The 26,428-nt window shown below is 37.2% G+C and overlaps 1 pseudogene; it reads left to right on the forward strand.

Moving 5' to 3' along the window:
• The first annotated feature begins 22,403 nt into the window (after positions 1-22,403).
• Positions 22,404-23,410, forward strand: LOC114495704 (annotated as a pseudogene).
• Positions 23,411-26,428: the final 3,018 nt, after the last annotated feature.

A 26,428-nucleotide genomic window follows, 5' to 3' on the forward strand; every position in this document is an offset into this window, starting at 1 on the left:
TTCTCAAAACTAACATCACCTTTGTGTGAAAGTAAAGAGATTTCAGACCATTGATGAAATTCAGAAAAATATGACAGGATAGCTGATGGCAATTCCAACAAAGGATTTTGAAGAGTGTTTTAAACACTGGAAAAGACACTGAGGAAACTGTGTGAGGTCACAGTATGCCTACTTTGAAGGAGACTGAGGCATTATTATCCTATGTAAAATGTTTCTTATATCTTGTATCATCTTCAATAAATGTATATTTTTCATAGTACACAGCTGGATACTCTCTGGACAGACCTAGTCATATAATTTGCAAATACAGATTGGGGCAAAAGTAGGTTTGCAGGTGTGAGTACATGAAATGATTTATTATTGTATTATTATTTATTAATTATTTTATTATTTTCCATAAGACAGTTGTAAACCTACTTTACCCACTTTGTATATTCTCCTATATGATAGGTTGCCTTTCCATTTTGTTGATGGTTTCTTTTATGAAAGTTTTTGTTTATTTATTTGTTTTTGTTTTGTTTTATTTTTTAGTTTCATGAAGATCCACTATTGAATTTTAATTTTGTTGGTTATCCTCGTGGTATCAAATACAAAAAAAAATATACAGGTGATGCTGTTGGAGCTTACTTCCTACATTTTCTTCTAGGAGTTTTGTGGTTTCAGGTCTCATGTTCAATTATTTAAATGACTTTGAGTTTATTTTTGTGTAGTGACTTTTCTATTTTCATAAAGATTATATTTTTATTGCATATGATAATTTCTGTCTCTGTTTTATTACTCTGCTGTCAGCATTGCCTCAATGGAATTTCTTTTTTCTATTGGACTCAATAGAAAAGGAAAAAAAGGCCTATCTTTATCTCCCCTATCTCCTCTGACTAATGCTATTATGGAAGATACCTCAAACTGTGTGTGTGTATATGTGTTGGTGTATCTTGGGGATGTGGTGTTGGGTGTTAAAACAATGGCCGGTCCCTGTGCCAATTTCTCAACAATCAAATAAGTGTGAAAACACTTAAGCCCAATGTTTCCAGTACAAGGTCTGTATTATCTTCCCTGTAAACAATAAATGCCATAAGAATTAGAGGTTCCCATCCCCATCACTGTCAGCAGTGGGACTGGGGAATAGAGGATTATATTTAGCATGCAAAATAGGGACACTTACTGTAATTTACCAGCCTTTCTTCATCTAAGCAATCCCCTTGATGCTGCCAGCTCAGTAGTTTTGGTTGAGGAGCAAATTCCTATAGCTTGATCTTCCATATTACTACTCCCATTGGAAAATTTTAAAAGTAGATTATTCCAACCCCATAAAAGAAGTTGTGAATAAGTGTTTCCTTTCTGTTTTTCTAACAATTGTTGTTGTAACATCAGTATTATTTTATCTTCAACATGTGGTACAACTTACCAAAGAAGACATCTGATCTATGTGGTTAGTATGCATGCTTGAGTGTGTATGTTAAATAAGCCAAATTTTATTTCTTTAAGGAGTATAAAGTTATGCATATTTGCATTTCTTGTCTGTCAGTTTTAAGTTGTACTTTTTAAGAAATTTGTCCATTTTATCTTTGATTAAATGTGTTCATAAAATATGTGAATTATATATTTAATGTCTACATAATTTGTAGAAAGGTGTCCCTTTAAAATATTTAAAAATCTGTGGTTTTGTGTTCCTTTTAATTAGACTTTTGAGAATTTATTTTAATTTTGTTATTCTTTAGAAAACACAAATATTTTATGTCTATTTACTATGTTCTTTATTTCTTACTTTAAGTTATATTTATTTTCTTGAGATTTTTATTGGGGTAATATAAGTCATTTATTTTAACACCTATGTTCCTTGTTAATATAAGCATTTCAGCTATGAATTGTCTCCTAGTGTTTCCAGTAACATACTATGAACATATATGTGCAGTATGAGTCCATTTTCTCAAGTATTTAAGCATATTCCTATCTGTGGGACTCCTCAATTATAGAGTACTGCTTGTTTGCTTATTTTTTTTGTTTTCATTTCATTTATTTATTTCTAGGAACTTTCACACAGTTTTCCATGTGGCCTGCACCAATGTACATTTCTACGAACACTGCACAAGTGTTTCAATTTCCCCACATCATCACCATACTTGTTATTTAAGAATAGTCATCCTAATGGGTGTAAGTAGTATTTCATTGTAATTTTGATTTGCATGTTCTTTTTTTTTAAAGATTTTATTTATTTAGTTTTAGAGAGGGAAGGAAGGGAGATAGAGAGAGAGAAACATCAATGTGCGGTTGCTGGGGGTCATGGCCTGCAACCCAGGCATCTACCTTGACTGGGAATTGAACCTGCAACACTTTGGTTTGCAGCCCGTGCTCAATCCACTGAGCCATGTCAGCCAGGGCTTGATTTGCATGTTCTTGATATTACTGATGTTGAGTGCTCCCTACAAATGTTAAATCTTGTTTGTTCAATGACATCCAATTGCATTCTTCCAGTATATTTGTGAGTTTTCTTGACTAAAGTTATGTAAATAAGTATTCTTTATTTCTAATTATTTGAGAATTTTTATATGTGAATATTAAATTCTAATGTAGTTTTATTGTGAAATTAGGATGATAATGCATTATCTTGATTGTTAAAAATATATGGGGACTTGCTTTATGGCCCATTTTGATTTATTTTTTTTTTAAGATTTTATTTATTTGTTTTTATACAGAGGGGAAAGGAGGGAGAAAGAGAGGGAGAGAAACATCAATGTGTGGTTGCCTCTCACATGGCACCCACGGGGGACCTGGTCTGCAACCCAGGCATGTGACTTGACTGAGAATCGAACTAGCAAACCCTTTGGTTCTCAGCCATGCTCAATTCACTGAGTTACACCCATTTTAATTTCTAAATTGATATGTGTTCTATATATTTCTTGATGGTATGTGTATTGTGCTTTTTTGGATCTAATGTTCCATGATTATTGAATCATGTTGATTGTTAGTTTTATTTAAAACTTCTATAGTGCTCCTGGAGCTTTTCTACATATTCTACCATATTAAATGAAATATTAGAAAATTGAACTGTGGTCATTGATGTCTATTTGATCTTTTAGTTTTATCAATTTTCACTATTATTTGAAGATTTATTATTCAGTAGTAGAGTTTTTAAGTTACTATAATGTTATAATTGATTGATCCTTCTTAAAGAATTTCCCTTTTATCTCTAAACATGTTTTTATAAAATATTTTATATGATATTAATATAGCCACATGCAGCTTTTAGTGCTTAGATGTTTTTCCCATAATTTTATTTTCAATCTGTCTGTATCATTTTGTTTTAACATATTTATTTTAAATGACACATAATTAATTCTGAATTTTCCATCCATCCTCATATTTTTTAGGAGTTAGTATTTACTTCATTTATACTTATAATTATTGATGTGTTTTAGTTAAAGTTCAGTGTTTATTTCCAATAAGATTCATTTGCTCTAATCTTGACTGTTTTCTAATTGATATGGCATATATTAAAAAATGTCTTTTAATATCTCATTTTATTTTATACTGTTTTTGTACTTGCTACTCTGTGTATATGTTTCAGTAGTCTAATGACTACATTGTATATCTTCACTTATTTCAGTCCACCTTCAAAAATGTTTTACTCTTAATAAAAATATAAGTGATTTCCATTATCTTACTGTTACAGGGTAGAGCCAAGAGGGGGGACCCCAAATAGGCATTTGAAATGGGATCCAGAACTCAAGGAGTCCAGGAGATTTTTGGATGTCCTCGCTCCCACTCCCTAGGTGTGGGTTGGGGGAAGGGACAAATGGAGCAGGGCCTTTGAGAGCTGTTTCACAGAGCAACAGCCTGGTAGCTAACCTCTGGTGTGGTCATTTAACATATCTATAGCCTTTGGCTGGTCGCTTAGATATGTTAAATAGCTATGGCCATGCTCAGAGCCAAGGGAATGGAAGTAACTATGCCACCAAGATGTAACTGGGGGGCAGGTCCCCCGAGTTATGGCACCTTCGTGGGAGCTTGGAGAGGATTGGCTCCAGGACATGGGGTCACACCTGCCCAGACTCATGATGGTAGCCCAGTAAAGCTGGAAGGATATGAGTTCTGGCATGTGAAGCCGAGTGTGGGAGGAGTTGGAAATGGGGCTGCAGAGGAAGACTGGCTCGGGGATTTAAACCCAGAGGCGGTAGCCATTGAGTGGGAGAACCATGTAGCTGTGGAAGTGCAGAGAGGATCACAGCCATTGGAGAGAGAACCATGCAGCTTTAGCAGAGTGAAGACTCCCACAGCCCTGCAAGAGAGAATCACCATGCGGCTTTAGCAGAGAACTGCCACTTGGCTTTGACAGAGTGGGGACCCCTGTAGCTTTAGAAGGATGAACCACCACCTGGTTTTAGCAGAGATCCAGGAGGCTTGGTTGAGGGTGCTGGGAACCCAGGGAGGTCTCCCAGTTGAGATGGAGTACTAACTGCGAATAACCAGAGGACTGCCTGAGCCATGGACTTCTATTTCCTTCCCTGAGATACAGTACTCTGGACTGGGCAAAGGGGGAAGCAAGGAAGGACTGTGTCTGTTTGTGGGTGTTTTAAGGGACTTTGGGATTTTGGTAAAGACATTAGGTCACTACTTTAAGTCTGTATAGCATTAAATAAACATTTCCTTTCCTTTTCATGAATCTCTGGCATTGAGAGATGTCTTTCCTCTGGTGGCGGACCTAACGGACCTGGGGGCTTTTCTTTCAATAATAGTATATTGCCCCAGGCCCCCCTTGTTTGTTCTGTAACATTATTTCTAATTTCTGGTATATTATGTTTATTCTGTGACAGGGTTGTGGGTGTTGGATAGTGCATATCCCAGGCAAACTTTGGCTGTGTCAACTATGTGAACTTTATATAAGTGTGTGAACTGGAAAATGTTTTGGTTTCCTTTCATGGTGAGAGCTTTTGTGGGTGATCATAATGGAAATAATGAAGGACCAACCAATATGAAGTTTGCATAAAAATAAAAATTAAATTAAAATTCAAGGCTATTTATGTAATAACATTCTGCCTTAACTTAATGTAATTATGAGATGTTAGTCTTTTGCTCTCTTTTAACCTACAGCTTGTGTCTATTTGAGTCATCAAGTCAATGGAGTCAAGTTATATAATAAGTGTTCAAACAAGAGCTTCACTTATATTTAAAAGTCATTTTGCTATGGTTCCCTCTGCTTAGCTTTAAGAACAAAAAATCATACATCAATATTTAAGTGTTGCAAAAATCAGAACATGCTTTTTCTCCTTTAACTGGTTCATAAAACTAAATTGCTGTCTATAGCACAGAAATTAAATGTGAACTCAATCTGTAAAAGCAAGAGGACTGATTTTCATTTTAGTGTTTCATATGGCCAAATTTCATATAAAAATCTTTATGTGACTAGTGCTAAGGCATTTCTTATGGCACAACCAAATAGAAGACAAACTTCAAGAAAAATGTGACAATATATGTTGAGCGAGATAAAATGATCAAGTTGTGCAAACTCTTTCTAATAGTCTTAAGTACCTAATATGTACTAAGAAATCTAAAGTGTAAAAAGCAAAAAAAGAGTCCAGACTTCAGAGATTTCACAAAATTTTGAGAAAGCACCAACATATAAAAATAATATAAAGGAATAGTATAATATGCCATAAGTAATTCTAAATTTGATAATTTCATCAAGGTAAACTACATGGTTCAACATTTGTTGTTTCTTCACTAAATAGCATTATCTATACAAACATACTTCCCTCTCATTCATTGAAACATTTATAGGCACTCCTTATTCCATATCAAGAAACTTAAATAGCAATAAATCAAAGACCAATGTATAATACTTCTTAAATATTTTCCAACACTTTAAACATAACTTTATATTCCTTATCCCTCTAAGATTGGGGATCACCTTAAGTTATCCGATTACTATAATATCTAGGCTAGCAATAGAACTGTTTACTGTTCATAGTAACAATGAGACTTGAGAGGTTGGTGGCAGATCTGGTTTTTTATAACAGCATAGTGTAATTTTTGCTTAAAAATAAACTAAAGCCCTGGCTAGTGTAGTTCAGTGGATTGAGCAAAGTCTGGGAACCAAAGAGTCACCAGTTCAATTCGCAGTCAGGGTATATGCCTGGATTGCAGGCCAGATCCCCAGTAAGGGGCATGTGAGATGCAACCACACATTAATATGTCTCTCCCTCTCTTTCTCTTTCCTTTCCCTTCTCTCTAAAAATAAATAAATAAAGTCTTTTTAAAAATTTAAAAAAATAACCTAGATAATACTGAAAATTTGAAGTTTATTTGAGCAAAAATTGATTTGAATCAGGCAGTATCAAACTGGAAGTAGTTAGGTATACTCCATCTGCAGGTGCTTAGGAAAAGGATTCTATAAAGAATAGTCCAAAGCAAAGCAAGGACATTATTGATTGGCTGTAGCTTAAAGCATGGTTGGCCGGTTGTTATTGGTTGTACTTAGGTTTCAATTTCATAATCTTGAGGCATTTACAGTTTAGATATTTATTTGTCTATGTATGTCACCATGATATTATACCCACCTCAGTCTAGTTGCCTCTTCATTTAATTAACATTTGTACTAAATTGTATCATTTTTCTCTTCATACTCAGGTTTTTTAAACATTGCTAGAAGGCTGCTGATGTTCATTTGCATTGTCAGGGTGTTATTACTGTTCACTCTGTAAACCAAAATTCTCCACACCAAAGTGTTTAGTCTCTCAATAAACTAACTCTCTCCTCAGTTGTACTAGAAAATTTTCTTTTATGTTGAGTGTTAGGAAATTCATGTAAAATGTTTCATTCTAATTTTTCAGAAAATTTCACAAGCAATATTTATTTCGTGACTCATTGTTCTCTATATAAAGACCAAAAAGTTGGTGGTAGGATAACTATTGAAGTTTAGCAGAATGTGCCACTTGAACACATGCCTACTATGGTGAAAGAATTATTTTGATCTAAGTATATTTGAGAGGCTTCAAACACAAGAAAAGCCCTGAAAACAGAAGGTGCCCCTATGTAAGGCAAATGCACACTAGTAAGGGAAATATCCATTTCTAAGTGTATTTGCCTTTTAGTACCAAAGAGAAAGGGATGACTAAATGACAAAATTGTCTTACCAATGGAGAAGGTATTGACTTAAATCTTTGTAACAACTTCAACCTACTTTACTGCGCTTTGTTACAGAACAGACCCATGGTAGGGGGCAATATACTATTATTGAATGGACCCCCCTTCTTCTGGGGTCCTTCTGTACTAGGTTCACTTTGCCTGCAACCAGGGAATTATAGCTCTCAATGCTAGAAACTGGTGAAAAGGAAAGGAAGTATTTATTCAAAAGTTATACAGACTTAAGAGCAATGACTTAATGTCTTCGTTAAAATTCCAAAGTCCCTTAAAACACCCACAAATGTTGGGAACTGCCTTGCCTGGTTTCAGAAACTGTAACCCCCCATGGCTAAGACTGAGTAAAGAGACTTTGGGACCATAATCCACTAAGGAGACAAAGCTTATCTCCCTGGCTGGGGGGCCACCTCTGCCTTGTTTTACTTCACACTGCTTGTCCCCAGGTAGATGGCTGGTTACCCAATGATGGGTAAGATTCCTCAAGGAAGGGACAACCTAAGACAGGCATGGTCACAAAGGGGCCCTCAGGGAAGCACTTGGAGGGCTATAGAAAAAAGGGATGATGGACCCTCACCTCTTGGCTTTGACATAGCCTGAGTACTCATTCTGTCTGCGAGGAGCCTACTAATCTCTTGGCTGCCTTACTTGCCCTGCATGACTTAAGCCTGAAACAATGCCAGAGGGTGGTGCAGCCTTGGGCAGAAATGGACAGGTTCCCCGAGGCAATCGTGCCTAAGAAAGAATGCATAAAATCCTGTGAAATCTGCTTTGCTAAGAATTCCCTCAACTTTCTGATAAGGGTCCAAGCATGAAGTGAGTTTGTTCCCCAAAGTTTTATAACCCTTTAGCAAACTAACCCTGACTCAGAATAAGCCCTCATAGTTCTTTGAATGTTAGCTATTGTTTGATCATTACTGCCTGACAATGATGAATGAAGACTCTCCTTGAGGTAATGCCCCCAGAAAAACAATAAAAGCTTTTCCAGGCAAGGGTCAAGACTCTGTCTTACTTAGAGAGTGGCCCTGCCATCCCTTTTGTCCACAGGACTTCTGTAGTCCATGTGAATTTGTTTGTCACAGCCACAACACACAGACCTCACTGGTTGGAGTCCACATCACACAAACACACACAGTCCTTCCTTCCCCCGTTTGCCCAGTCAGGCCAATCAGGGGTATCGTGTCTCAGGAAAACATAGATGTCCATGGTTTGGCTAGGTTCTGGCTCTTCCCAGTAATCCCTGTTTGGCTGGCAGGCCTCCCATGGTTCCCAGCACCATTGTCTGTCTTGCTGGGATCTCCAGTTCTTAATCCAAACCTGTGTGGCACCTTCTTATGTCCCACCAGCAAAAGTCCTCTTACCCCTTTCCTCCCTGCATCATCTCCCCTGCATTCTTCCAAACTGCTAATAGAAAACTCTGCATCACTGCTACATCTTGTTTTCCAGCTTCCTAAGCTGCATGGTAAAGGAAGCCCCAAAGCCATGTAGTTCCAAACCTGGCCAAAGCTATGTGCTTCCGACCCTCATGGATGCTGCACTTGGGTTTAAACCCTGGGGTGAATCTTTCTCTGCATCCCCATTTCTGAATCCTCCCACAGTTGGCTATACCTGCCAGCATTCCCATATTTTTCCAGTTTTTCAGGGATGCCATAGTAAGTGTGGGTAGGCATGGCCCTGTGGCATGCAACAAACCATCTCCAACCCCTAATGCAAGCTCTGCAAATAGGGGAAGTGGCTTCCCACTTACATCGTGGGTCAAAATCACTCCCAACTCCCTGGTCCAAGGCAGGCCATTGAACATATCAATGAAACCAGTGAAAAATTATAAATATGTTAAATATCAGTTCTTGCAGTTATTTGCAAAACTGTTGATATGCAAAATAACTCAATGGCCCTGATCCATGTGTCCCATCCCCCAGTTCAGACTTGTGGGGGTGAGGACATCCAATATATTTTTAATATTCTCTGGACACCCAGAGTTCTGGACCCCATCACAAATCCCACTTTGGGAGTGGGGGGCTGGCTGTGCTGTCTTACACTTTTCCTGGTAAACTCTAAGAAACAGTCAGCCATTCTTCAACATTTTTCTTTTGTCTATAGCAGAAGTAGACATTTAAGGTGGTGGCTTTGAAACTGGAAAAGAACAGCATTCATGCTTCCTGTCACATACTTAACCCAATAAGCAGAGACAGGGGTTGAATCTTTATGGGCACTTCATTCAGATGGCCAGTGATCTCAGAAGATGGTGGGTTCATATCCTAACTGACTGTCTTACATTTTCTTTCCAAGCTAGTCTTTTTACAACAGAGAACAAAGTGCAGTGAAGGGTTTTGAAATTCAGGGAAAATTAAATTAAAACTGTAGTATTCTCGCCCTGGGCAGTTAGCTGTCTCCAGGTGGGCAGGTAGGGTCTGTCTCTCCTGAAACACAACATCTGGGATGTCTCCTGCTGTGCCCAAGGTAGTGGTCTTTAGCTGTGTCAACAGAGGTCAGCTGTCTCTCAGGGGAGTGTTAAGTCTTATCTGGAGTTCCTGAAACAATAGCATTAACATATGCATTACCTACTAGGCTTATAACTTTTTACTTTAAACTAAAATTTTCCAACTCTTGAGTCCCCTATCAGCTTGAGCCATTCTCAAGAATTCTGTTTTCCTGCATATTTTCAATGTATGAATGTGTTTTATAGAATAATAAACTCCTACTTGTTTTTTGTTAACTTGTCTTTTATCACAGAGGAGTCTCAGCCAACAACTCAGAAGAATGGGGGGAAAATTATGTTTTTCTCACCTGCATTATCATGTTTAAATTCCAATAAAACATCTGGTTTCTGAGAAATTTGTTATGATTTTTTGGTACTTGTAAATTATATAACTTGTTGCTTTTATTTTTACTGTAACTTCCTAGATATCAGAGTTAAATTCATGATTTAATTTAAAAATATATAAATTTACTTACTGCTTATATATTACTGTGTTAGATTCTGGGTTCCAATTTCAAAAAATATTTCATATTTCATTTCATCATTATTTCCATAACCGTTTTTTAACTGACATTATAGTGTATTGTTAGCTTATGCAAATCCTCTGATAAAGAATGTACATGTAAGTGAGGAATGTCCAAACCTGTAAGAACTTTTATGAGTTTATTTGAATTAAAATGATGACAATTGACTGAAAATGAAATCTCAATAGATTGAGAAAATACTCTGGAAAATGGCATTTATACTACTTATTCTATACATCATAATCAAAAGGGAAGTTATAAGGGAGTTACATAAAATTAATTGGTGATAGATTAGGAAGGTAAGAGAAAGCAAAGCAGGAGAATCTCTAAGATTGTGTCAATGTAAGAAACATTCAAACTAGTAGATAATTTTTGTGAGTTTATTTGAGCCAATCTGATGATAACTGCCAGGGAGCAATACCTCAAGAAGTTGAGAAAACACTCTGGGAAACGGCTCTTTTGCAACTTGTTTTATATATCACAATCAAAGTGGAACCAGAGGGCCACCGAGTCTAGGGTTCATGCTGCTTGTCACCATTCAGCCAAAAAGCAGAGACAAGGATTATATTATAATTGTGGTTTCATTAATATCAGAGGTTAGCAGCCTGAGAAGGTGGAGAGTTAAAATCCTAACATCCACCTTACCTTGAGCTTTCAGAAGCAAGTTTATAGGAGAAATACAGAAATCTTAGAGGGGGAAATTCCTAGGGGAAGTGTAGATGTGCTGTTCCTCTTGGGAGGGGGAGCTGAAAGGGAAGTCTTCAGCTTCTTCCCAAGCTGGACCCTTTGTTCTGGTGCTGTCTCTCCTTTTGCATTAGAATTCCTCTTCTATCCCAGGGAGCCAGTGGTTTATGGCCAGGAAGGTTATGCATTTTCTGGTTAGGGAAGAAGATAAAGCCTAGTGCTCAACTATTGGGCTTTGTTTAATTTACTTGCCTCAGTTTCCCCATTCCACTAGCCCAGACATTTCCCTAGCTCCTAGCTTCTTACTATCCTGTCTCAAAAGAAGGTATAAGTGTAACAGGAAGCAGAGTGGGGGCCCTCTGAAAATAGAAGAGTGTATCCCCACAACCCATGATTGAGGAAAAAGAGAAGTGGATGATACACCATTTAGGATACTTTGCATAACAATGACAAAGTTGAAAGGTATATATGACTTTAAGAGCATATAGTGACTCCTGACATAGCCAGTGGAGGCTGATGCCTACCCCAGGTGACTCTCTGTCAGTAGGAACTCTTGTCCTGAATAAAGATGGCAGCTGAAAGGAGGAAAAATATACATGGGAATGGCAAAAATGGCAAACTCTAATACATCATAGGAGGGGCTGGATATAAGGTCATACAAGGAGTTCTGTGCTGAGCATTTAAATGAGGGTGGGCTAAAAGAGAGTAGGAGAGAGTCCACCATGAAGGGAAGAGGTCTGGAGTGAGTGCAAGAGACTTGGGTTTCCACCATGAAGTCTGCTGTATAAGGGGGAAGCCACAGGGTCTGGAATGAGAACATGCTATGAGGCCTGGAGTAAGAAAAACAAGGCCCACTGAGAAGTCGACCTAGAGATGACAGGGAAGTTCTGATGGAACTATGAGGGGACCTGCCAAGCCAAGGACAGATTCAAGAGGGATGCTTGGAGCTGAATTGTGGCCAGGAATGCCGAGTTACAGACTTTTGCTTCTCTGAAGGACATAGAAAGAAGTCATTGTCTTGGGACTGTGCCTCCCTGGACCCCACCATGACCCACTGTAACATGGCATATGTTTTCCCAGACCACTGCATGGAGGCTGGGAATAGTGCACCCCAGATCCAGGAAGAGAGAGCTGTTGCTAGAGGATGGCATCTCTGAAATTCACAAGGGCACATTCCTAAGAGGATGGAGATCTGTTTGCATGGTTGGCTTTAAAACAGATAAGGATATGGGGAACTTCTGAGCAGGGTTTTGGCTTGCAGACTTTTGGGGAGAAAGGGAGGTGTTGGTTCTAGAAGGAGAGGAGGTCTCTGAGCAGGAGTGCTCTCAGTTCCCTCAACCCCCAAAGTTGGAACCATATATACTGCTTTTAGTTAATAAATTTTAATTGTAGACCACCCTTTGTGATTACTTTAGGTCTCCAAGTTTGCAAGACATGAGTCTCCTCTGAGCTTGTCAGAATTAGCATGTAGCCTCTTTTCTTCCACAATTGAATAAAAAGTAAAATAGATGGTTGCCCTGGCTGGCATAGCTCAGTGGATTGAGCGTGGGCTGCGAACCAAAGTGTTGCAGGTTCGATTCCCAGTCAGGCCATATACCTGGGTTGCAGGTCATGGCCCCCAGAAACCGCACATTGATGTTTCTCTCTCTCTCTCTTTCTCTCTCCCTTCCCTCTCTAAAAATAAAAATAAATAAAATCTTTAGAAAAAAAAGAGATGGACACAAACCTCTTTTACATAAGTGGTTTAAGATAGTTAACAATAAACAATACAATAACAAAGATAGGTTCTGTGGTCTCATCAGAATCTCAGTAGTGGTAGAAGATTGTGCCCTGAAGATTCTGGAAAAAAGATTCCAAAAGTATGTTACTTAGACTCAGAAATATAACAGGCTCAGTTAAGGAAAAGATTAGCCTTTGCCAAGAAAGATGCTAACCTAGGACATGACTTTGCTATGACTCAGTTTTAGCAAGAAAGTTTTCATTTCAGACCATCTTATATGGTTACTTTTGATCTTTGAGTTTGTAAGATCACTATTCAGGCATTCCTGAGCTTGTCAGATTTAGTATGTGGCCCTTTTTCTGCACATGAGAATATTAAATAAATATAAAAATATGTTATAAAGATATCAATTATTTGCAATTTTAATGTTTGATATGGCAAGGTACACATACTATAAGATTTTGATCCTTGGGTTGTGAACACACAATACAGTATACAGATAATGTGCTGTGAAATTGTGCACCTGAAACTTGTATATTTTTTTAACCAGTGTAACTCCAATAAATTCAATAAAAAGGAACAAAAAAGAATTTGAACTTTTCACAGGGACTGTGCATTTTCTATCACAACATACTTTAGAGGGTTTAGGAAAGAGTTTTGGGAGAGATAGTTTGTTGAAATAAAAGGTCAGTGCCACTTAGTTACTACTATTTTTTTAAATATTTTATTTATTTATTTTTTTAGAGAGGGAAGGGAGGGAGAGAGAGAGAGAGAGAAATATCAATGTGCGGTTGCTGGGGGTTATGGCCTGCAACCCAGGAATGTACCCTGGCTGGGAATCGAACCTGGGACACTTTGGTTCCCAGCCCGCGCTCAATCCACTGAGCCATGCCAGCCAGGGCAGTTACTACTATTTTGAGGATGAATATAAAACAAAAGAGAGTCAAGCAGCAGAATGTCTCTTGGGCAAGGGCTTGGCTTAGTTGTTGTATTTCATAAATCAAAAATAAGATTTCACTAATTAATGCAAAAGTAAATCTTATTTAATGTCTGTGTTATTTTTTCTTCTGGAGTGGAAAAGCATAATATTTTCTAATATCACTTAGAAAAAAATTAAAACATAACTTTAAAATATGTTTTCTGCAAGCTCTTGCAAAAATTATTAAGAAGCAAAGTTAGTGTTTCACAGTAATAGTGTGAGTGTGAATACAAATCTAAGTTGCAGAGCCAAATGGTATTTAAGCTACTCCTTCTGGAAAATAAAAAGCCATCTAATGGGCTCTGGCTAATCATTCCACTTGGGAAAATTTAAATAAAATTTCCCTTCATTGATTTTCCAAAGTTTCCTATAGAGATAATGTCCTGAGGTACTTTATCACTTAGAGTTATTGTTCTCAGTTTATATCAAGTCCATTTCTTCCTAGTCATATTATCATGCAGGTATTATTTAAGAGCTTTGCACTACTCTCTCACAGGGCATTTGGTTTTTAACAAGAACCAAATAATGATATGCTAGCAGAATGACTTTCAGTAATGTTCTATGCCCTAGAGAAAAGGTCTGCCACATCCTAAATTTTTAGTGTAACTGTGCAGAATGTGGCTTGGGCACTTGTCACCCTTATATATGACCCAGCAATTTTTGTTGAAGGAAACAAGTTTTTATTAACAAGGTTCCAATTTTGGGAGGACTGAGAGCACTCCTGCTCTGAGCCCTTCTCTCCCATGAGAGCCAGAACTTCTCTTGTTACCTAAAACTGTAAGCCAAAACCATGCCCAGAAGTCGCCATTTTCTTATCTGTACTTAAACTGGTAACACAAACAGACCCCATCTCCTGTAGATTGTGTACTCATGGGTTTCAGAGTCTCCATCTCCATAGATTTCAGAGTCTCTATCTTCTTACAGCAGCTCTATCCTTCAGGATCTTGGGTGTGCTGCTCTCAGTGTCCATGTAGCAGTCCAGGACCCATGTGCCATGCTTCACTGGACCATAGTGTCCCAGATACTGTTGCCAAGAGAGTCACATGTCCCAGTGTGGGACCCTGCCTCCAGGAGCAGGCTTCCAAACACGTGGGGCCTAAGCCCCTGGTGGGTCCGGCACCTACCTGGTTCCACGACTACTCACATCTATATGGGGAACAGGGCCAAACACCCAGAGTGTCCAAATGCCAAAAGCCCAGAGACAGAGAGCTTGCACCAAGCTCTGAAAACCCCATATCAAGAGAAGGAGCTTCCCTATGCCTTTGCTTAAAAAGTGACCTCCCAAAGCCCCACATGCACAGGAAGACAGTGGGAGTACCCAGCTTTCCAAACAATGACGATGTTTGTCCTTCCCCCTTTTTCTGGGCACAGGCAGAAGTCTCCAGTCACCTTGGGTAGGGCATGAAGCCCTCACAATTAAGACAAGTGCCATAGGAGTTTTCCACCTAGGCTATGTCAAGTGGCTTGACTTCCAGCTGGTTCACACTGGCATAGCCACATTATTTTTGTTTACAGTTTTCCCCAGGCAGCATCCTCCTTTTGCTTGGTTGCTATTTTAATCTGTCACCTTGGGGTCCCTTGCCTTTCAGCAAACTCTACTCCTAACTACTCCATTACTTTGCCACATAAAGAACTGCCTATTATTGATTCTGTCAGTTGTGACCACAAATCTAGTAATATAGAGGCATCATCTACCCATTGGCCATTCAATCAGGCATATTGTAATTAGAGAATTTCAGGCATTACACTCATATTTCTAGAAATAAATTATGAATAGCTGCATTGTAGTGAACATTTTGCAGCATTCTAGGTATCCAATTAAGTATCTACATAGCAGTTGCTAGGTAGTCATGAAAACTAATATTGTAGAAAAAGTTCAATGACATGGGGGACTAAACAAGTTATATTATTGAATAAAATAAGGTAAAATATACATAAATTATGTTTTTTTCAAATTTATAAAAGTAACAAGATCAGAATTTCATGTGGTGTGAGGGGTGCCCAGAAACCCTTTATTCTCTCTCTCTCTCTCTCTCTCTCTCTCTCTATATATATATATATATATATATACACACATGTATATATCTTATTTAAACATTGTTTCTCAGTGGAAAAAATGTACTCTTTTAATTATCACTTTTAAAGTGTATTCTAATTTAGAGAAAATATTTGAACCCAGCTAGTCAAGAGAGTCCATACCCATCCATGTGCGCAGTCAGTCTATGGGAACTGACAACAGGCTTTGCAGTGGAGAAAGGTTGGTTGTTTTCTTATGAATAGCCTGCTCAGGAGAAAGGGAAGCTAATGTGTAAAAGCCCACACTTCTCAATTATTTATAAACAAGAGGTTTTATAGAGCAAAAATCATGAGAAATCATGGATAAGGGGTTCTGGGTCACGTATTGTGTTAATTGGATAGTTCTTATGTAAGCTTCTGCAATCTGATTTATGCAGATCCTAATGGCATCCTGTCTGAGTCTATATTACAATGGCCAAATGGCCTGGAACAGTAAAAGTGGTCTGTAAAACATCTTGAGATTGTGAATCAGTGATATTATTGTAAAAGCAGAAAGAAAAGAACAGAGGTATACATTTCATACTTAACAGGGTACATTCTTCTGTTGTTTAAAGCATAGTAAACTTTCTGAAACTTGCTTTACAAGTAGGCCTACAGGTCCCAGAACTTGTCTATATTGCAGTGCTCTTGTAACTCTTAGGAAAGCTAATTTAAATAAAAGCTAAATTCTAATATATCTAGTCTTTTATGATTTGCTGTTAGTTTCCTTTTTCTTTCTTTCTTTTTTTTTTTTTTGATTAAAGCCTTATTCCTTTCCCAATCAAAAATGAGATTCAGCCCTGACTTATGTGGCTCAATGGATTGAGTGCTAGACTGTTAACCAAAGGGCTGCTTGTTCAATTCGCACTTAGGGCACATGCCTGGGTTGTAGGCCAGGTCTCTGAGATGAATACTGAGCCAGCAGTATCTATCACTGCTGCAGATGCTCGTTGAAACATGAGAAAAACATACACAGGGACAACCGAGTCCTGTGAGGGAATAGGTATGAAACAGCCACTCTCCTTAGTGGAAAGAGTTCCTAGTCCTTGCCTGAGTAGGCTTTTATTAAGAATACAGACACAGTTTGTGGATTACAGTCTGGCAGGGAAGATCAAAAGGAATAGGTAGCTTTCAAAGGTTCTGGTGGATCTCCTGCTGGGATTCTGGGCTGAGAGTTTGTGTTTTATCACTTAAAAAGACTACAGGACCTAAAAGGCTACTTTTGTTTCCTCCCCGTGCCTTCATATTCTAATTCAATAGCATCCTCCAGCAAACAGATCTCACAGGATCTTGCATATTCTATGTCCCCGGCCTGATTACCCCGGGGGCCTGCCGACTCTGGTCTGGGCTGCATTTCCCCTGCTATTTCCACAGGCCTGAGTTGGGCAGAGGAGACAAAGGCAGCCAGGAGACTTGGATTTCTCACAACTAAGAACAAGGACTCAGGCTTTGACAAAGCGGAGGGGGCAGGGATCGATGTTGATCACCCCTTCATTTCCACAGCCCCCCAAGTCCTTCCCTGAGGCCTCCATGTGATCATGCCTGTCTTAGGTGATTCCCCTTTGGGAAATCTTACCCATCATTGGCTAATTGATCAAGCATTGGAGGCCAGGCACAGAACAGGCAGCGTTCATGCCAGGGAAATAAGTTTATCTCCTTAGTGTCTCCTGGTTCAGAGGTTTCTCACTCAGCCTAAATTGTGGGGGGTTACAGCTTCCTGAGACCAGGCAGGGTGGACTCCAACAGATCTCCATTAGAGGGAGCATGAGAGCCATTCACACCTTGATGTTTCTCTCCCTTTCTCCCTCCCTTCCCCTCTTTCTAAAAATAAATGAAATATATTTTTAAATGAGATTAATGGATATCATCTACAGTACTGAAATTCTTGGCAATGACATTGACTAATTAAAAAAAAAGCATTACACCTGGTATTGACTGACAGTCTCTACCACAGAGTTTTGTATCAATGCACTATGTTCTGATTGGTGAATATCAATTGGGCCTCTGATGATTTAGCAAAAAAAAAAAATTAAAAGCACACTGTTGTTTCAGAATTGTTGGCAAAGTGATATACAGAATAAAGGGCTACTGATATAAGGAGAGAAAACCATTGTAGAGTCTTCATATAGAATCATGTCATTTGCAAAAAGTGACACAATTAATTCTTTATTCCCAATGTGGATGCCTTGCCTGATTGCTCTGGCTAGGACTTTCCATCTATATTGTATTACAAAGATGAAAGTGGGTATCCTTGTCTTGTGTCTTATTTTAGAAGAAAAATTTTGTTTTTCACCATTGAGTATATTACCTGAGAGTGTGTCAAATATGGCCTTACAACACTGAGGTACTTTCAGAAGTTCTGCATTCTCGAAATGGAAATGTTTGTGAGGGGTAAAAACGGATCAGCCATAAAAAATTAAGCCCTCCCTTCATTTCATAAAGTAGCACAGAATCGCTAATCTGAGGTAAACAGAAGAATTGGCCCAGTCCAAAGACAAAACTGAGAATGGTTTTCTCATCTATTTAGTCTAATTTTAACCTCAGAGTTTACTTTTTCATTTTTACATAAATTTGTAGTATTAAGAAAACATATTCCTCTAATAACCTCATTTCATGTTATATCAGCTCTGTTATTCCTGACCTAAGCACAATTCTTCAGGTTGAGATCTCAGAGAATATTGTGACATAGTCTATATCTACTTGCACCTTCTTCCTCAGAATCCATACATGATATTTATATATGTAGTGGGGGAGGGTACCCAACACTCCAGAGCAGGAGAAGTTCATTTATTCAACAAACGTGTGGCCTACTATCAGAAGTCAGGCAACAGAGCAGTGTATGGGAACAGAATGATAAGAAAGAGACCTTTAGGGAGCACATGGTTTGGTAGAAAGACAACAAATATGCAATGTTAATACAATTTATCACTACTGTATAACTTTTTAAAAAATGGTTGCAACAGGGTATATAAATTAGAGCAGCTCTAATTCTGTTGGGAGCTGCTTTTAGCAAAATAATTTTAAAAAATGCTATCATGGCCCAAGAGCATTTCTTCCAAACAGAGAAAGTAATACAATGAATCATGGATTCAAAAATTCTAGAAATGAGCTCTTGAAAATTCTAACTCATTGTAATGGGGAAGGAATGCCTTGGAAATTACTGGACATTATTATTTTAAGAAATATACCTGGTTATTTTCATCTTCTAGTGGTTTGAGAGCTACTCTTTCAAAAGATCTATAATTGTTAGCTCTGTGCATCAATTTTCTATTTCTTGTTTGCTAATAATTCCTCTTCCCATTTTTCTATTACCTAAACTTATTATATAATTGTGAGAGAAATATCACCTCAAGACAACAATGGTTATGAAATTATTTATTAAGGAAGCACAATATGCAACTCGGAGCTAAGGGGTTCTTGTGTAGCAGAAGATGTACTTATTTGGGTACACACACACACACACACACATACAGAGAGAGATATTGCACTATTACAGTGAAATCAACTACTGCTAAACTGGAGAGATATGGTTACAAGAAAAGGTTAAAGAAAGATGATATTTGATGTAGCCCCATTTGTTTATTTTTTCCTTTATATCTCTTGCCCTATGTGATGTATCAGTGAAAATATTGCTGTGTGGGATATCTGAAATTTTCCTGCCTATGTTCTCCTCTAAGAATTTTATAGTGTCACAACTTCTATTCTAGTCTTTAAGACATCTTGAGTTTATTTTGGTATATGGTGTAAGTTGGTGGTCTAGTTTCATTTGTTTGCATGTACTTGTCCAGATCTTCCAACACCATTTGTTGAAGAGGCAATTTGTATTCTATTTTATGTTTCTACCCCTTTTGTCAAATATTAATTGACTATATTGACATGAGTTTATTTCTGGGTTCTCTATTGTGTTTCATCAGTCTATGTGTCTATTCGTGTGCTAGTGCCAGACTGTTTTAATTACAGTGGCCTTGTAATACAGCTTGATATTAGGTATTGTGATCTCTTTTCAAACTATAAAGCTTCTGTATGGCTAAAGAAAGCATCAACTAAATAGAAAGGGAATCAACTGTATGGGAAAACATTTGCCAATGATAGTTCAGACAAGGGTTTGATCTACAAAATATATAAAGAACTTACACACCTCAACACCAGGAAGACAGACAATCCAATTTAAAAATGGGAAAAAGACCTGAACAGACACTTCTCCAAGGAGGACATACAGAGGGCTCACTGACACATGAAAAATGCTCACCATCACTAGCCATCAGAGAGATGCAAATTAAAACCACAATGAGATACCACCTCACACCAATGAGAAATACCATCATAAACCACTCAACAAACAACAAGTGCTGGAGAGAGTGTGGAGAAATGGGAACTCTAGTGCACTGTTGTTGAGAATGCAGACTTCTGCAACACCTGTGGAAAACAGTATGGAATTTTCTCAAAAAACTAAATATGGAATTGCCTTTTGATACAGTGATCCCACTGCTGGAATTATACCCTAAAAATCCCAAATCACCAATTTAAAAGAACCTGTGCACTCCAATGTTTACAGCAGCATTATATACAGTAGGCAAGTGCTGGAAATAGTCTAATTGTCCACCAGTAAATGAGTGGATCAAAAAACTGTGCTACATTTACACAATAAAATACTACAAAGCAGAAAGAAAGAAGGAACCCCTGCCCTTCCTGACAGCATGGCTGGAATTGGAGAGCATTAAGCTAAGTGAAATAAGTCAGGTGGTGAAACACAAATACCATATGATCTCACCTGCAAGTGGAACCTAATCAACAAAACAATCAAATGGGCAAAATAGAACCAAAGACATGGAGATAAAGAACAAACTAACAGTGATGGGGTGAGGGGAGGGGGACAATGAAGGAAAGAAGGGGATAGGCAAGCCAAGGAACAAAAATAGAGGACATGTGGATACAAACAATAGGGGCTATTGACTGTGTGAGTGGGTGAGAAAATGGGTCAGGGGAAAACCATGAGGGAAAATGCAGGGCAAGTGTAACTGAACAACAATTAAAAATAAACATTTGAATTATTCTTACCCTTGGGTAATATGAGCAATCGTACCTGGATATTCAAGTATTGAATTTTGTCCATTTATTTAATAGCCAAGAAATAAATTCTAAAATGTTGATCCTCTCTGGAATCTGTGGTTAACAATTATGCTCATCAAGGTAGTATCTTCAGTTTTAAAACAATTTTTGTATATGTTCAACCATGGCCAACCGTGGTCTCATTCTTAGATGTTGCATCTTTGTGCATGTCACTACAGTATAGTGGAGTAAGAAAAAAATAAAAATGCTAAGTAGCCAATTCTATCAAAAGAAGAATGATATTCATAATAATCTTAATAGTTAATATTATTTTAGCTATCATATATTGATGGCTAACTATGCACAGACATTGATGTAAGTACTTACCTTTAATATCTCAAGTATCACCACAATCTAACTGTTATTTTTCTTATTGTATAGATTATAAAGGTAAAGGTGTGAGAGGCTTAAAAAAAGTATTACAGATATTCAAAAATAATAAATAGTTCCAGTAACTAAGAATATTTTATTCATTATCATAATGTTTATTCTACTTGACTAGATATACTTTATTAGAAGATTTTATTTAAATAAATCTTCTAAACAAAAAAATAAGAGTACATTGTTTTTCTTTTGAATTTACTTGTATACTTGATTAATTTATACTCAGTGTGTATTATGAAATGATTTCAACAACACAAATATATTTTACAACTTTAAAATAGACCCTTCAATTGAAAATGTAGGTTGTTCAAGCAGAGTTGGAAGTTGTGAATTGTACAGCGGATGAAATAAAGTAAAAACTTGACTTACTATATTTCATCAATGTTTGGAGACTTCCATGAGGAACAAGGCACTCAGCCACTTATATTGAAAGTACTTGCTGGAATGGGAGTAAAAGGGAGAAAACTGTACTTGAACAATGATTAAAATAAAATTAAAAAAAAAGAAAGTACTTGATTAATGTCAGACTATGTAATCTTATTTAATATTTTTACTTCTTAATGATTCTGTTAATTAGGAAAATTGCCTCTGTTCCTTAGAATTATGAAAGTAATTTACTTGTATCCTGTATATGTTGACCCAGCACATAAATAATTTTGTATTTTGGAAAACATGCACATTTTACAATTGACTCTTCTTAATGAATTTGCAACAAATGGCCTCCAGAAAGCTGGTTTCTTTCTCTAAGTTTCAGTCACTAACATAAGAACCACTCTGATTAAATAAGAAATAAACCTCTTTTCATTTTTTTCCTGTAAATATTATAAAATGTAATTTTTTCCTATAAGTTATTTTCTGTGTCCAGGCCAACAAGTTTCCATATTTTCACAATAAAAAATAATAGAAACAAATTCAGATATCTACATTTCTTATCCTAAAATAAATTAGGACACTCTACTTTTAAGATCTTATTGCTTTGTATTGTAAATTTAAAATATATATCATGGAGCTTACACTCTCTGGTTGGTGTCTGATTTCTGTAGGATCCCTGCTTACACAATGACAATCACACCATAGCTTGGGTCCCCACTGCATCACAACCTCTAGAGAAACATGGGTCCTCAGAGCCTTTCTAGTACCTGAGTTCAGGCTGCAGGCAGCCTCAGGAAGCAAAAGCTAACCTCTGGGGTGGATGGACTCTTCCCAAGCAACTTAGCTAATTGGCAGCAGCTGGACAGTGTTCATCTTTAATATCTGTCAGTTAATGATCACATGATTTCACTCCTGTGGTAGAGACTTGGCTCTGAAATCCATATGGAATAAACAGATGGATTCCAGTCTTTTAATAATTTCGAAAGAATCAGAAGTGCCTGCTCTTGAGCCTAGGAAGCCTCTAGGCAAGATGTCCCTGCCTGTGGGGATGTACCACTGGGCATTCAGCCATGATGATACCCTGGAGGACCCTAAACCCATGACTCCTCCTCCATCCTCTATCAGACAATTGGACATGAAAAGCATCCCCTGGAAGTGAGTGATTCCAGAGTGCAAGTGTCAGCACTTCACCAATGTGGATCAAGGAGAGGCAGGTATCTCTTCCGCTGCCTTGACCCTATCATCAGCCATTGACAATATGGACAAGGTCCCAGTGGTGAAGGCTAAAGCCACTGGTGTCATCATGAATTATCTGATCACAAAACAGACCCAGGAGAACATTCAGCATTCTGAATAACAGGCAGGACTAAGAGATGCTGGCTACATTCCCAAAAGGGCCTTACCACTGAGGAGACCAAGTACCTTCAAATGGTAGAAGCATTCTGCAAATTAAAATTATAGAGGGGAGAAATAAGAAGAGAAGAGAAGTAGCCAGCTTCAACCCAATTCACCCCCAGAAGAAAGCTCCCCCTCCACTTTTCCTCTAAGTAGAAGCCTAGAAGCTGGTTCTGTTCTGCCTCTTCCACAGCCTTACCCAGCCCAAATCTTAGCACCATGGATTCTGGAAGCAGGGTTAAAGACAGAAACTTGGGATATAAATGGAGCCTTTTTGGACCAAGGTCCCTCCAGAAGTCTGGTTTGGGAGGTTTTGCCACCCAACACTACAAAGAAGCCCAGAAGCCTTGTCCAATGGAGCTGATATGCATGAAGGCCACCTGAATGTTGGAAGAGCCAGCAACCTTCAAGCTTCCCAAGATGGACATCCCAGTGATAGAACAGAAAAAACAACTTCCACAGATCCATAATCTCAAACCTTGTGACTTGAATGTGCTCACACCTACCGGCTTCTAGAACTTTTCTTCCAATGATTCTGGCTAGAGGGTATTTGCACCCACTTCCCTATTATTCTGGCTCTGAAATAGAAAACGTTACAAGTTTTGAAGTTGTTTTTTGTCTTCTTAAACTGAGGCTAGAACTGGAGACATTATTGTTTTTTCAGAAACAGTACAGAGCCTGTCTTTGTGTGGAAAAAGCCATTGTGTATTATTTTAATTTAACATTAGACTGAATACTTTCAGCAGTGATGTATGGGGACTTTGTCACCTATTTTTATATCATTTAGCTTTGACAAGAACTTTGACATTGTTACATGGTAGGTAATGTGTGTGTTGTTCCTTTTATAGCAGTCAGCATGAACACGGACAAGTCATTGCAGAGAAGTACTCACTGATTAGTTTCTGTCCCTCTTGACTGCTGGTGCTGTGTGCTCCAGCCTTGTCAGTGAGGGAACCTATGATTTGTTTGAGATCTATACATGAAGAAAATCCGGACAGGGTATTCCTCCTCCTGCGTGGAGACTGGAGCCCTTGATGTGGGGCAGTTAGTTCTTATTGTGACACCTCCTCTGTGGCAGTACTGCTGAGAGGTGCTTAGCTTTCATATCCTGTGCTGCAATTTAAAGTGACATTAAGTTAACTACAATTTGGTAGAAAATTTTCTAAGGGAGAAAATTCAGCCTCCTTCTTTGGTGTAACTGGATGTTAAAATTTTTTAAAATAAAGATGGTGGTAACTATATGTAGATTATAGTCTGGATGTTCATGTAAAACAAGTGTTGCCAGAGCCTGAAGCTTTTTCTAAGAGGTGGGAGAATGAAAAAATTTTCTATGTGCAATACTTTCTCCCCAGGTGAGCCTCACACCTGTATAAACACAGAGCTTACTGAGGAAAAGAACCAGAGGAAGCACCTGTTCATTTCTCCTTGCCGTGGGTGTGTTTGGTCACTGTCTTGAACACTGTCTCACATCTCTGTTATTCTTGCTTTGGAAGGATCATGTCTATGTGGCCAGCCTAGCTGACCTTTCTATAGAGAGGCCCCAGAATGTCAAATGAGAAAAATCTATACTGCTTTCTCAAAAAGTACATATCATATATATAGAAGACAATGTTTTTTTTAAATTATTGATTTATTTAAGAAAGAGAGAGAGGAAAGAGAGAGGGAAGGAGAAAGAAAGATAGAAAGAGAAACATGTCTTTGTCGTTCCACCTATTTGTGCATTCATTGGTTGTTTATTTTATGTATCCTGACTTGGGAGCGAACCTGCAACCTTGGTGTATCAGAACAATGCTCTAACAAAGTGAGCCAGCTAGCCAGGTCTATTTTTTTTCTCTTTTTATGTAAGCTTCCATATTTTTAACTGATTTTTGAGAGAAAGAGAGAGAGAGAGAGAGAGAGAGTTGGTAAGAGAAAGAGACACTGATTTGTTGTTCCATTTGTTTATACATTCATTGATTAATTCCTGTATGTGCCGTGGCTGGGAATTCAACTCACAACCTTAAAATTTTGGGATGATTACAGTACAATACTGTGGCATGTCTAACATATGAGATATATACATATAGTTTTCATTTGAAATATCATATTTATTTTTGCATAATAAAAGAAACACTAACTTCAAATTTATAGAATTGTAACAATTTAACTTCCCTACAAATCTCCTATTAAGATCATGTTTTAAGAATATAAATTATTGTTCTTTCTTGTTTTAGTCAAAAACTTGTAGCTCGGATGATCTTTATTTGAGCTAAATTATTTGGTGTTATTAATTGAACAAACATTCATTTTGTAAATATTTATTGAAACCAGATATAAGGCTCAGTACTTGAGTTAAAACTTGAACAATATAGGCTGTTTCAGCCTCATGGAACTAAGAATTACGCAGGTTAAACAAAAACTAAGTTGGCCGTCACCATGCAGTTAAAAGAAAATGCAATGTTCCATAGAAACTAATAGAAAAAGTAAAAGTAACCGCTGTCCTTGGAGCAGTCTTCTGGCTCTCTTTCCTTTAGTTGAAATATGTTTTTGCCTAGTAGTAAAAAATATGTAAAATGTAGTAAAATATTTCCACAAAACTTGTTAAAGGTACAACTAAATTTATCACCTCAATTTTTTACTCTAATTAAAAAATTTTTGCATGCTTTAAATTATATACAAAACAACCACAAATTATTCATCTTGAGAAACCTTGTATATCTTGTTAAATACATCAGTCTAGTGCCTAGACCAGTGGTTGATAAACAACTGCCCTCTAAATCTTCAGTGATAACATTTCTGAAATATTCAGAAATACTTCTTAATAATTTCTACCCCAAATTTTATACTAAATTTTAGTAATTTATAAATATAAAAACATTTATTGGATAAATGTCAACCATAAAAACACACAATATGCAAATATGTGTAAATATGTCTATGTGAAGCTAGTAGTAGCTTTATGTTTTGTGATAACTAAATGGTTTAAGCAAATAATAGTAACATGACCACTTTATCATCTAAGATCTATATAAAAAAAGTAATCCCATAGTATTATAAATAGATCATTCATAGAGAGGTAGCACTGTTTATACCAGTATCTTCTGAGCATAAAATGTCTAATAATTTGAGATTTATAAATTATAACAAATATCACAATAAATATTTATGTAAATATATTAAAGCATTAATAAATAGTTAAATACATTAAATTGTTTACATAAGAATTCAGTTAACTTACCGCTAAATTTCTTTGAAAAGAAAATATTTTATACAAATTAAAAATAAAAAGAAGTTGAAGAAAATATAAAATCAGAATACAGTGGATAAAATACAGGATCAGAAATACTAAGATGATATCTGTACAGCAGACACAGAAAAGCAATTAGCTTATTAAAAGCAAAGTCTGAGGGCTATCAGGCCAAAATTACTGCATACCTTCCCAAAACATGCAGATATATGCAAAACAACATGATTTCAAAAATGAATCCTTTGTAGCTGTCATTAGAAAAAAAGGAAAATAATTGTTCAAATGTGAAAAAAATTAACACATGACATTATCTTTATCAATTTTTGTGATAAAAATGTAATATGTTTGTTATATTTTTCTATTTTAA

The sequence above is a fragment of the Phyllostomus discolor genome, chromosome 4, assembly GCF_004126475.2.
Source record: "Phyllostomus discolor isolate MPI-MPIP mPhyDis1 chromosome 4, mPhyDis1.pri.v3, whole genome shotgun sequence".
Taxonomy (NCBI): Eukaryota; Metazoa; Chordata; class Mammalia; order Chiroptera; family Phyllostomidae; genus Phyllostomus; species Phyllostomus discolor.